Genomic DNA, 12387 nt, shown 5'->3' on the forward strand with positions numbered 1-12387 from the left:
TAGCACCTGCCCATCTATTTCCTTTGTAAGTAGGTGCGGACCAACTTTCTTGTCTGGTTCCATGACATTACTGAAAACTATTGGTGCAGTGTGAAATATGTCGTCTCCTCATCTTCATACATGTGAAGCTTTAGTGGGTGCAGAACATCATCTCTTCACTTTAATAAAGAAATATTATGTAAGACGAAGACAACAAAACGTACTGCAGAGCTGAACTCACAGACCCCAATGATGAGAGAACGCTGTCTATTTTCAATTGTTCTTCAGATTCTGGTTGCCATAGTACTGAAAATATCTTATCAGAGTCTAGAAGCTTAACCATTGGCCTTGTTCATCAATCCGAATGTAGAAATGACAGTACAGCCAGATATACAGTATATACCGTCCCTTATTTACACTATGGTCAATGTCGCGTCTTCTATCAACTCGTTCTGTTGCAGTATTTTGAGAGAAAGTTTCAAGGAGATTCTGGATGAAACTTTTTTGCATATAAACCCTGCCCTCAAATAGTAAGAAACCAACAGAGTGCCCCCATTTATCAGAGTACCCCATTAAAGAAGTCATCTATATACCCTATTATGCCCTGTTCAGGACTCCCCTCTGCTTGCAAGTTTTTAGTTGATGGACCCGCAGCAGATCCTCATTTAGAAAAGGGGTTATTCAGAATGGACTACCTATTTACACCATTGGTGCCGCAGCCATTATTTTATTTTTCATTTTTTTTCCTCTCCACCTTTCAAAAACTTTTTTATTTTTCATCAAGATAGCCGTATAAGGGCTTGTTTATTGCTGGAACGAGTTGTAGTTTTTATTGAACGTACCATATAATGTACTAGGATACGGCAGTGAAATTCTTTGTGGGGTGGAATGGGAAAAAATTAACTGTGATTCCTTTATACTATTTTGAGTTTTGTTTTTATAGCGTTTACCGTGTTGTAAAAATGACATGTTAACGGCATTTTACGGGTCAATACGAATACACCAAATTTATATTGTTTTTTTTTTACTTTTTTGTTTTAGTCCCCTCAGGGGACTTGAACAAACAGTTGTTTGATCGCTGTTACAATACACCGGAATATTTATGTATTGCAATTATTACCAGCCCCCTATTAAAGGGATCCTGTCATCAACATCTTACCTGTTAAAATCGCCTGACCCCCTCAATGGCCGCAGCTGTCCAAAGTTCGTTTCTGTGCTCTTCTCTCCTGAATCCTCCTCTTGCCCTAAATATTGTTGTTTAAACTTTTTGCGCCTTCTATGGTAAATTCTTTTTACTCTATGAGGTGGGATCTTAACCCCGCCCACCGCCTGTCCAGCCCTAAATGCCGAAATCTCGTTCCAAATATCGTGCATGCGTGCTTCACTACCCTCCCCTGCTTCTGCTGCTTTAGTATCTCAATGCGCAAGCGTGGGATTTCATGTGCGTTGGAGTGAGAGAAGCTGTCAATCAAAAAGAAGGAGGCGGAGTCAACTCTGAAACCCCGGAGGAATGAAAATCTGACTCTTTTCTGCTCATTTGCATACGGCTCGGGACCGTAAAAAAACGGAATATTAAAGGTACAGAGCTTACTTAGAACATATTTATAGGTTAAATAACAATGATTTTTCACCCACTTTCACCAGGTATTGCTGGCTTGATAGCTAAAATACTGGTGACAGGTTCCCTTTAAGCCCTGCTTTGTGCTTTGCTGGGGGGGCTGATGGTATGACAAAGGGTTCCCCTTTTTATGGTGGCTTAGATGCCACTATTGCTTTTGACCTTGCTTCTTCTCCGCAATGGAAAGTGCATACTGCGGAGGGAAAATTCTGCATGGCAGCCTAATTTCCGCAGTTATTTTCTGCAACGTCTGAACTAACTTTCCTAAAAATGTATAGAAAGAAATGAAAAAAACGGCCGCTGCAGAATTCCACTACGGACTGTCTGCATCGGAATTCCACAACAATTCCGCCACGTCTGAACGTTCCCTTAAGGTTCACATTGAATGGCTGCAAGCAGAGATATTTAAGAAATCATGAGGAATTAGGGTATGTTCACACGGCTTATTTTCGGACATTTTTTAGGCCGTAAACGGCCGAAAAATGGCTGAAAAGTCGGAAGCAGAACGGCTCCAAACATCTGGGCATTCATTTCAATGGGAAAAATGGGCGCGTAAAAAAAAAAAAAACTCCCGCGAAAAAAAAGTGCATGTCCCTTCTTGAGCCATTTTTCATTGACTCTATAGAAAACAGCTCCAAAAACGGACGTAAAAAACACAGCGAAAAACACGAGTTGCTTAAAAAAACGTCTGAAAATCAGGAGCTGTTTTCCCTTGAAAACAGCTCCGTATTTGCAGATGTTTTTGATTCCGGCTGTAATTTTAATAACTGGTGTGGGGGAACAAGGGAGGGGGGGCAAGCCGGATCCCATGGGGCCCAGGGAATTTTTGACCCCGGGTGGCCGGCAAATCCGCCATTTTAACTGAGCCTTAATAGAAGGGGAAGACTTAATAATTAAAATTTACTGGTATTTTTTTTATTTTAGGGGGAAATCCCCTTTAAATACGACATGACATGAGTGCGTCGATCTTCTTGTCATTCCCCTACTTATTCTTCTCTGAAGTCTACTCATTAAAAGCTCCTGTTTAATTATAACATGGACATATTTTCTCAATCTCCTTAACAAGATCTAAAGATAATGATAATAGGACAATTTGGCACGAAAAAAAAAAAACATGACGTTTCCTGGTGTAAGTGCTTTTCAGATATGAATAAATCTGTTTTATGTCGCTCATTTCCTTAGCGTTTCCTACCGCCAAACATAAATGAAACAAATTGAATCTACCCAGGATGGATGTGAGCGGAGAAGAGATAATAACTTGTGGAAGTCGCTGTCTCCAAAATTTGGGGGTTTTAGACCTAATTCTAGAAGTTACACACATACGTATAATGAGACAGTGAGATCTGGTATTAAAATGATCAGCTTTACTCATGGAAGGGTCTGACTGTTCTAGAATGACATCGTTCCTTTCATCACAGTTCACATATTTATCCCCCACTGAAAAAAAAACTATTAATCCAGTATCTTGCAGTAACACAACCTCTGTTGTAATGGGAAATTACACTACATGCCACTACTACTGCACACACAGCTACATAGACAACTGCATGTGACAAGAAAATGTGATACAGAAGTGACGGCTTAAAGGGGTTGTCTTAGGTCCCATACACACCGCCGTGCCCATAATCATGGCCCGCGATTACGGGCACAGCCGGCCGCTGGTGGCCGCGGACAGCCACTCGCATTTTCGGACCGTGCTCCCATACAAAGTATAGCACACGATCCCATTCATTTCTATGGCCCCACGCACACAACCGTGGCTTTCACGGATCCGGGCCACAAAAAATCAGGACATGTCATTTACTGGTCTGGATTTGCGGCTTTACAAAATGGTTACATCAATTTTTTTTTGTTGCGGATCCGTGAATCCTGACGAAACACAGAAGGCACAACAAAAGGCATTTTGCAAACAAATGGGACTGCAGAGGATCAGTGGTCTTGCGGCTCGCAAAACTACTACGGTCGTGATCATAAGGATCTATGGGACCGTGAAAATTTACGGAAAGCATATGGGTTGCCGTCTGTGTGTCGTCCGCAAGTGTGGGCACTTTGCTATGTGACACCAGGGAAGTCCCTTGTTGTCGTGCAGCTGAGTGATCATGTGACCTACTCAGGGGGTTGAGACAAACTCATGTCATCAATTACAGCCTTCCTTTTTTTTCGTTGATCCGTGAATACTGATGACACGGATTCACTATGGAAGTTTTTTTGCGGACAAATGAACCACAAATACAGACAACGGATCCGTGGTTTTGAGGGCCGAAAAATCACCACGGTTGGGTGCATTGGGCTGACCTGTTCTATAATTTGCAGAATGGACAAACAGATCCGCAAAAAAAATGATTGTGTGCAGGGCGCCATAGAAATTAATGGTTCAGTATGCCATCCGCAAAAAAAACAGAAGCTTCTTCTACTCTTGCAGTGTCGGCACAGCCATGAATTATTTAGTCGCCCATGATGTTAATTGAGCACCATGTAATACAACTTTTTTCCAGCAGTGGTCACTGCAGAGCATATGTATGCTCAGATGAAACTTGCCCCAGTAATGTCCAGGAGACAAGCCTGCCGCAATAACAGGGTTTTTTTTTTTTCTTGTTGTTGTTGTTAAAGAGGCTCTGTCACCAGAATAAAAATGCTCTATCTCCTACATCAGTTTATCGGCGCTGGAATGTAGTTACTAGCGATGTGTTTTTATTTTAAAAACGATGTTTTTTTAACAAAGTTATGGCGTTTAGAACATTTATGCAAATGAGGTCCTTAATGCCCACCTGGGCGTTTTTTAATTTTCAACCAAGTGGGCGTATGACAAAGAGGTGTATGACGCTCTCTGCACCTCTCTGCCTTACACCCAAGCTAGATTCATTGAGCAGCGTGATCTCGCGAGACCGCGCTCTGACGTCACTTCCGCCCACAGGTCCTTCATCCCTGCGTCTGAAGACAACATCTTTCGTCTCCCTCCAGGCTGCTGTTGCTGCTGCTGCTACTACTACCGATCCGACGACTGGGACTTCTCATCGGCCTGGAGGGAGACGAAAGATGTTGCTCAGTGAATCTAGCTTGGGTGTAAGACAGAGAGGTGTATGATGCGGATTGGCCAGCGTCATACACCTCCTTGTCATACGCCCACTTGGTTGAAAATTAAAAAACGCCCAGTTGGGCATTAAGGACCTCATTTGCATAAATGTTCTAAACGCCATAACTTTGTGAAAAAACATCGTTTTTAAAATAGAAACACATCGCTAGTAACTACATTCCAGCGCCGATAAACTGATGTAGGAGATAGAGCATTTTTATTCTGGTGACAGCCTCTTTAAGTGGTTGTATAAAACTAGGAAAAAAAGAGTCTGTTCTTTTTTCCTCCAAAAACAGCGCTGTCTAAGGGTTGTGTCTGGTATTGCAGCTCAGCCCCTTTGAAGTGAATGAGGCTGAGCTACAATACCAGACACAACCCACGGACAAGAGTGGCGCTGTTCCTGGAAAGAAAGACACACAAAAGTAAAAAAGAACCCTCTTTTTCTTATAAAACAGTCCTTATAAAAGTAATAAAACATTAACAAAAATATACATATTCGGAACCTGCTCTACCATAACAATAAATGAAAAATGTTATTTATCACGTCTAGTGAATTTTTTTTGTAAAAAAATAATATATATATATATATATATATGTGATGGAATAGCTTTTTTTTTCATCCCCCGGCCCCAAATATATAATAAAAGTTAAATACCAAAGTATATGTACCTCAAAATAGTACCGCAGAAAAATACATAGAAAAACTCTTCTTGCAAAAAAACAACCCCTTATAGAGTCACGTCAATGGAAAAATTAAAAAGTCATAGCTGTCGGAACGCAGTAAAGCAAAACCCCAAAAAAATAAAAATAATTCTTACATCCATAACGGCACAATTGACGGCATCTCTAACAAGTTCACTCTGGACAATATCTGAAAATGAATTGATGATTGCAGGTAGCCTTAATATCTCCCCCATTCATAGTCACAGGGGTGCAGGAAGCTGAGATAGGAGGAGCTGTTTGATGCCATCCTCACACCATAGAGCTGTTTTAGCTGTCCCAGTGGTTGCCTGTAACATGGAGTGACAGATAAGACTTATGACGAGTTAATAACCACCATTGTTCCTGTTCCTACTCCTTCTGAGTGACAACCAATTACAGCGTCCATACGGATTGTTACCCAGCTTTCCACAGATCGTGAATGGCATATGACTCTTCACTGTCATGTAGATGTTGCAGGCCTTTTAGATCTCTATTAGCTATTGATGATTTTGTGTGTCAGTCTTTACTGTATTTCTCGCATTGTATTCATAAACCAGGAAGTTCAGGATGAACAGTACTACAGGTCTCTTTCAGTTAGAGGAGTGCTGCAATGTATGTAATGGTGGACAGACACAAAGAGAAATTGATTTCTAATAGTAAGATGTCTTTATAACATTAAAACTAAACAAAATTACAATTAGCATTTTAATCCGCAACCTGAAATGCGCCAAGTGCTGCGGGACGTAATAGAAACTGATTTAGGAATCATTATCATCTTTCAAGAAACAGCGATCTGCATCCCCAAATAAATTACGGGGTTATTAAGGCAATGGCTCACTTGGCGAATCCTGGCAGCTGGGTACATGCATCCCATGGTACATTAAACCAGCTCTTTATACCCAGTAAATAACCTGATCGGGAGAGGAATCTCACACAGCTGACATGTAATATACAGCACAATCCTCCTGGTATCCATGAGACGGTGCAGGAGAAGTCACTTGTGTGTTAAATTCTCCACCACGCAGAACTTCACTGCAGACGGATGTGTTTTCACAGCTGGGTTCATCTCGAGTCTCCATTTTTTTTTCGTTTTTTGAGAAAGTAAATAAATCCCGTAAAATGAAATCTGAAAACTCAGAGGTTACTTATAGACTAAGTGCAGATGTTTCATCAAATATGGTGGGGACAAATAAGGTCAAAGATGGCTCTTGTTATACTGAAATATAAAACAACAGTGCTGGAGTCTATTATAGAATGTGTTTATAACAAATAACAGGAATAAAGTTGTCAATGACGGGAATAAAGTTGTCAATGACGGGAATAAAGTTGTCAATGACGGGAATAAAGTTGTCAATAACAACACATTTTAGACATTGCAATACTTCATAGTAGATGACCTTAAATGTTATATCCCTTGGGTCATGTTCACCTGTTATTTATTTTATTATGGCCTCGTGCACACGACCGTATTGGTTTTGTGGTCCGCAAAACCACGGATCCGTTGTGGTCCGTTGGACCGCTAAAAACCCTTGTTGTGCATCCGTGTGTCATCCGGGCTCACGGATCCACAATAATTCTCCAGTATTGGTGAATCCGTAAATCCAGACCATAAAATGACTTGTCCTGAGTTTTTGCGGTCCGGATTTGCGGCCCCCGCACCGATCTGTGTAATTCACGGTTGTGTGTATGGGGCCATAGAAAATAATGGGGCTGCAATTAATGCCACAAAAATGTGGATAAACTGTGGCCGCAAAAATACGGTTGTGTGCATGAGGCCTAAGTATTGGCTGCCTTTAGTTCTGCTCCTTTACTATGATCAGTGGCTCCAGTTTAGCTACATTGTCTGTTGGAGTCTGTGGTAGTCTGAAATTCACCTCCTTTCACATCATAGGCTCAGACTGCTCCTCTGTCTCTTCCACATTAGTTTACACTGCAGCTCTGATTTCTTAGATTGGCTGCTGTGTATGAGCAGAAGCCCATCACCAACTCAGCGAGAAATGAGTGCATGGAGATATAATATGTATTTCACTAAGGATTGAATAATTATAAACAACAAGCAACTCAACCATTAGAGAAAAAAGAATATTAAATGGTAGATGGTAGGTGGGGGGCCACGTTTACAGATTTTACATGAGGGCCCAGGGACTTACAGTTATGCCCTTGCTTGTAACAACTTCCAAAATCGCCTTTACTTACCGTATGTTCTAGTGACAACCACCTTGAAATCCTGGATAAAGAAGTTCTGGATCATGTCATTGCCAGCATTTCTGCAGACCAGTGAATACTCAGACCATAGAAATTAAAGGGGTTTTCCCATTATGTATATTTATGGCATACTGTGCGGCTATGCTATAAATTGTATGATAAATGGGAGTCCGGCCTCTCGGCCCTCCACTGATACTTGCAATGTATATTATATGCTATAGATTAACATGGTGGGATAACCTGCTAGGTCACCTGGTCCCGATTGCTCCTACCAGGTAAGTTAGAGGTTAATGATAATATATCTGATGGGTTATTGTTTACATTTGACGGGCACAAGCCCCCCCCCCAGATATAACTAAACTCCTGAACTCCACCTGCTACCGCAAGCACCACACAACTATAGCTTTGGGCACGTAAACAATGGGCAATTCTTCAACGAAACATAGGGATTTTAGCGACTTTCAATTTAATAGATTATTATTACTTTTAGCATTTTATGGTCAATTCTGTGAAGTACTTCCCCTTTAAAATCTCAGTTTTGGAGGGTACTATGATGCAGTCAAACCCCACCAGTTTCCATTTCATACTTTCCGCTGTCTACACCCAGTTTAGAAATCTTGAAAAACAGTTCTTTTTTCCCATTGACTCTCTACCAAAAGCAACAAAACAAAACTTCTATCAGCTCACCACCGCCATCTTGTGGTCGTGTTTTAAAAAGCTCATATTTTGTGAAATGTTTTTTTTTTATTTTTCTCATTTTTTTTTGCTGGAGCAGATGTTAAAGTAAATATACCCTTCTAAAAAGAAAAGCAAAAAAATCAACAACAAATATACATCATCTGGTTAAAAATGTTATTCAACTCTTCTTCCACAAATATAACTGAGAAAGGGCTGAATAGAAGGGTGACAACTTTCCCAGTACTCTAAAAGGCAAATCTACCTTGTGTCATTGAAAATTCGGATTATCTTGCAGTACTTTGATTATCAGAATTTCGGGACTATGGGATCCCCTATTATAGGATTTTTCTTCTGTATAGGACAACCTTGATACGTTTTCTGAACACTATTGCAAAAACATTTGCTTCCGGACCATTCCCCAATCACTGCCCTGGAGAGACTCTGCTGAACCGGTCAGATATATCATTTGATGTATCGATACAACAGGCGATAAAAAAATCATTCGTCTTACACCGAGACAAATGCCTAAAGAATAATGAGAGTGAAATGTCGTTTGACCCGGTAAGAAGAAAACCATCACGACTGATGTGTGTGCGCCGGACGCGGTCAGCCCGGATCCACAGCACAGAATTTTAATAAGCGGCAAGCAGTGCGAGGGGAAGTGTGAGGTCGCCAGGGTCGCTTGGATGAAAAGTGATTGTTCCAGACGCAGGTTTACAGCAGTGAAACGCTGGAGGCTTCATTATACCCGACCGCTTCTAATCAGGCCGCTTGTTCAGGTACAATAGCAGAGCACGAGTTGTAGGGACACATGTAGGAAGGCAATTATGGTGGACACGGACGCCCGCTGTCACTTTGTGAAATTGTCACTAAGAAAAAGGAACAACTTGCTGGTTATTTTTGTCTAATCAGAGATCACACTGAAGCAGATAAATGTGCAAATCATTACATACTGCAGATAGGACATGGAAAGGATCAAGTATCTCTATGAGGAGGCTTTTATACTGGAAAATCTAAAAAATATTGTATTTATTAGGGTAGAAAAATTTTGCATCGTTTTTCATGATGAAGCGTACATTGTTTTCATCTATTTATTTTTTTTCTACAAAAAAATGACATCAAATGTTTAAAAAGTTTATAAGACTGACCCTCCTAAAAAAAAAAATACTATATTTTGTGAAATTTAAATTTTCTTGTTTTTTCCCTATTCTTGCACCATGCCATATATGTACGCTGCAGAGATGGGCCTACCGGATGACAATGAGATTTCAAGCCCTGCCAACACTTACAGGTATACGATCAAACAGTTCTGAGATCAGCGGCAACGGATATTTATTTTTCACAGTGATCTGGTTGAGACCTCGGTAGTCAATACAAGGACGAAGAGAACCATCCTTCTTTTTGACGAAGAAGAACCCGGCTCCTGCCGGGGAGGAAGACTTCCGTATGAAGCCCCTCTCCAAGTTCTCTTTCACATAGGCGGACATGGACAGAGTCTCTGGCAAGGAGAGAGGATATACCCTACCACGGGGAAGGGATGCACCAGGAGTCAGCTAGATAGGGTAGTCATACGCCCGGTGTGGAGGCAATGTCTCTACCTCCCTCTTGCTGAAGACGTCCGAAAATGCAGCATAATGACCCGGAAATCCTGCCAATGACAGAGGCAGCGAAGGCTGAGCCGAAGAAATCTGCACCAGGCATCGGCTTTGACACTCAGGACCCCACTGGAGAACCTCTCCAGAATTCCAGTCCAGGACTGGGGCATGTAGTCGAAGCCAAGGCAGCCCAGCATCACAGGGTTAAAGGAACAGTGTCATCACAATTTTTTTTTTAATATGTTAAAGATGTTAGTGCTGTATTAAAAACGTTTATATTTATTTGTGTGTTTGTGTTTTACTTTTTCTTATTTTTACACTTTTTCTTCCCTATGGGGGCTGCCATTTTTTGTTCCATTTCTGTATGTGTCGATTAACGACACATACAGACATGGAATACGGCAGCCACAGTCCCATAGGGACTGCGAACGGCTCCCGTCCCATCCACTTCAATGTACGCCGTCTGTGTGGGAACTGCGCATGCGCCGCTCCCACACAGTCCAATTTGAAATGCGCTCCGTCCGGCGCCATTTTCGTGTGGACCGGAAGTCGCGCCCGGACAGTAAGATTACTACTTCCGGTCGCGGCTTCCGGACTTGTGCACTTGGACCAGTGGCAGCAGACGGAGCGGACGGGCCGGAGGGAGCCGCGGCGGCAGGAGCAGGTAAGAGATTTATATGTATGTTCGTGTTTGTGTACGTTTACTACTGTATGTAAACCTACTACACTGTGTGTTAGCTCAAAAAATGGCGACACACAGTGTAGGAGGTTACACCGTTCAAACCCCTCGTTTATCCCGGCACTAGCCAGAATAAAGGAGGGGGCGGATGCTGAGAGCTCACTAGAGCGAGGGCTTTTTACCCAATTTTGCAGCATAAAGCAATGTGGTTGCTTTACCACATGCAATGCTGCAATTTTGGGAATAGCTCCATCTAGTGACCAGCAATGGGAAATATTATAAATTAGAATTAATTTATAATATTTCCTGACTCGTGAAAAAAATAAAAAAAATTTGAATAATGTTTAATCACCTACACACTAAATGTTTTATTAAAAAAAAACCAAACATGTTTTTCTGGCAACACATTGCCTTTAACGACTTTGGATAGGACATAGAACGACAGGAGTTCGGAGTGAAGAGCTCCCACTTGGAGCCTCAGTGTTTTGGTCACAGCTATAACTGGGTCTGGTAGAGGTAGTCCATTCACTGATGCAACTGTCAACGGCCTCTCCAGAGGGGTGGTGGGTAATTGAAGAAGATCCACCAGGTCTCTACGGATGAAATTAGCAGCAGATCCAGAGTCCAGATACGCAGAGACCTGATGCGTTCTCTCGCCGGACACTATGGTCACTGGTATGGACAATTTAGACAGAAGTCCTTTCTTACCCAAGGTTGCCTCTCCTAGCAACCCTAGGCTTTGGGATTTTTGGGGACACAGGCGCACAAGATGGCCACCGAGGCCGCAATATAGACAGAGTCCCGAAGTGCGTCTGCGTTGTCTCTCCTGGGTGGATAGTTTACACTGGTCCATCATCACAGACTCCTTAGGAGGATCGACATCTGAGGCCAGCAGGGGTTGCTGCAAAGTAGGGACCAGACTAGGAAGGCCTCCCTCCCGACGAACCTCTTGGAGGCGTTCTCGGTTCCGCTTATCAATCTGGGCGGACAGAAGGATGAGGTCATCCAGGATAGATGGCAGGTCTCGAGCGGCAAGTTCGTCCTTAATTTTAGGAGACAGTCCATGCCAGAATGCAGCCACCAGGGCCTCATTGTTCCATAACAGTTCTCCCGCCAGGGTGCGGAAGTGGATGGCGTACTCGCTCACGGAGGTGTCTCCTTGGCGAAGGTTAATCAAGGAAGCCCCTGCACATGAGACCCGTCCAGGCTCCTCAAACACCATGCGAAAAGTCCGGAGGAAGCCCTGGAAGTCACAGGTCTCTGGACATTGTCTCTCCAAGATAGGGTTCGCCCATGCAAGAGCCTTGCCAATGAGGAGAGAGATGATGAAAGCGACCCTTGCGCCGTCAGATGAAAATGTCCTAGTATACAGGCTGAAGTGGATCTGGCACTGGTTCAAAAATACACGACAGGTACCTGTGTCTCCATCATAGCAGGCCGGAAGTGTCAAAGAAAAACGCGGGTCGACACTTCCAGGAGGTGTAGTCTGAGGATTAAGACTGCCAGGAGGTGTAGTAGGAGGAATGGGAGCTCGTGCCTCCTGCCGACGTGCGAGAATGTTCAAAGCCTGGAGGAGTTGGTCCTGTCGAGACCGGAGGTCTAGCATATCCGCCCGCATCTCTTGTGACGTTGTCATGGTCTTGGATCGACCAGCGGGGTGCATGGCCTGAGCTTACTGTCACGTAGGGTTCGTGGACCCACTGGGCCGTACCGTCTTGGCGGTAAGGCAGCTGGCCAACAGGACGCAGGTAAAAGTCTATAGTTCGTATAGGGTACCTGTGGTAGCTCGGACAGTAGCAAGGCAGGCTTGGCAGGAACTTGGCAGCAGGTGGACGTCAGGCGTGGAGAAGCAGGACAG

This window comes from Rhinoderma darwinii, chromosome 1, assembly GCF_050947455.1.
Source record: "Rhinoderma darwinii isolate aRhiDar2 chromosome 1, aRhiDar2.hap1, whole genome shotgun sequence".
In the NCBI taxonomy this organism is placed as follows: Eukaryota; Metazoa; Chordata; class Amphibia; order Anura; family Rhinodermatidae; genus Rhinoderma; species Rhinoderma darwinii.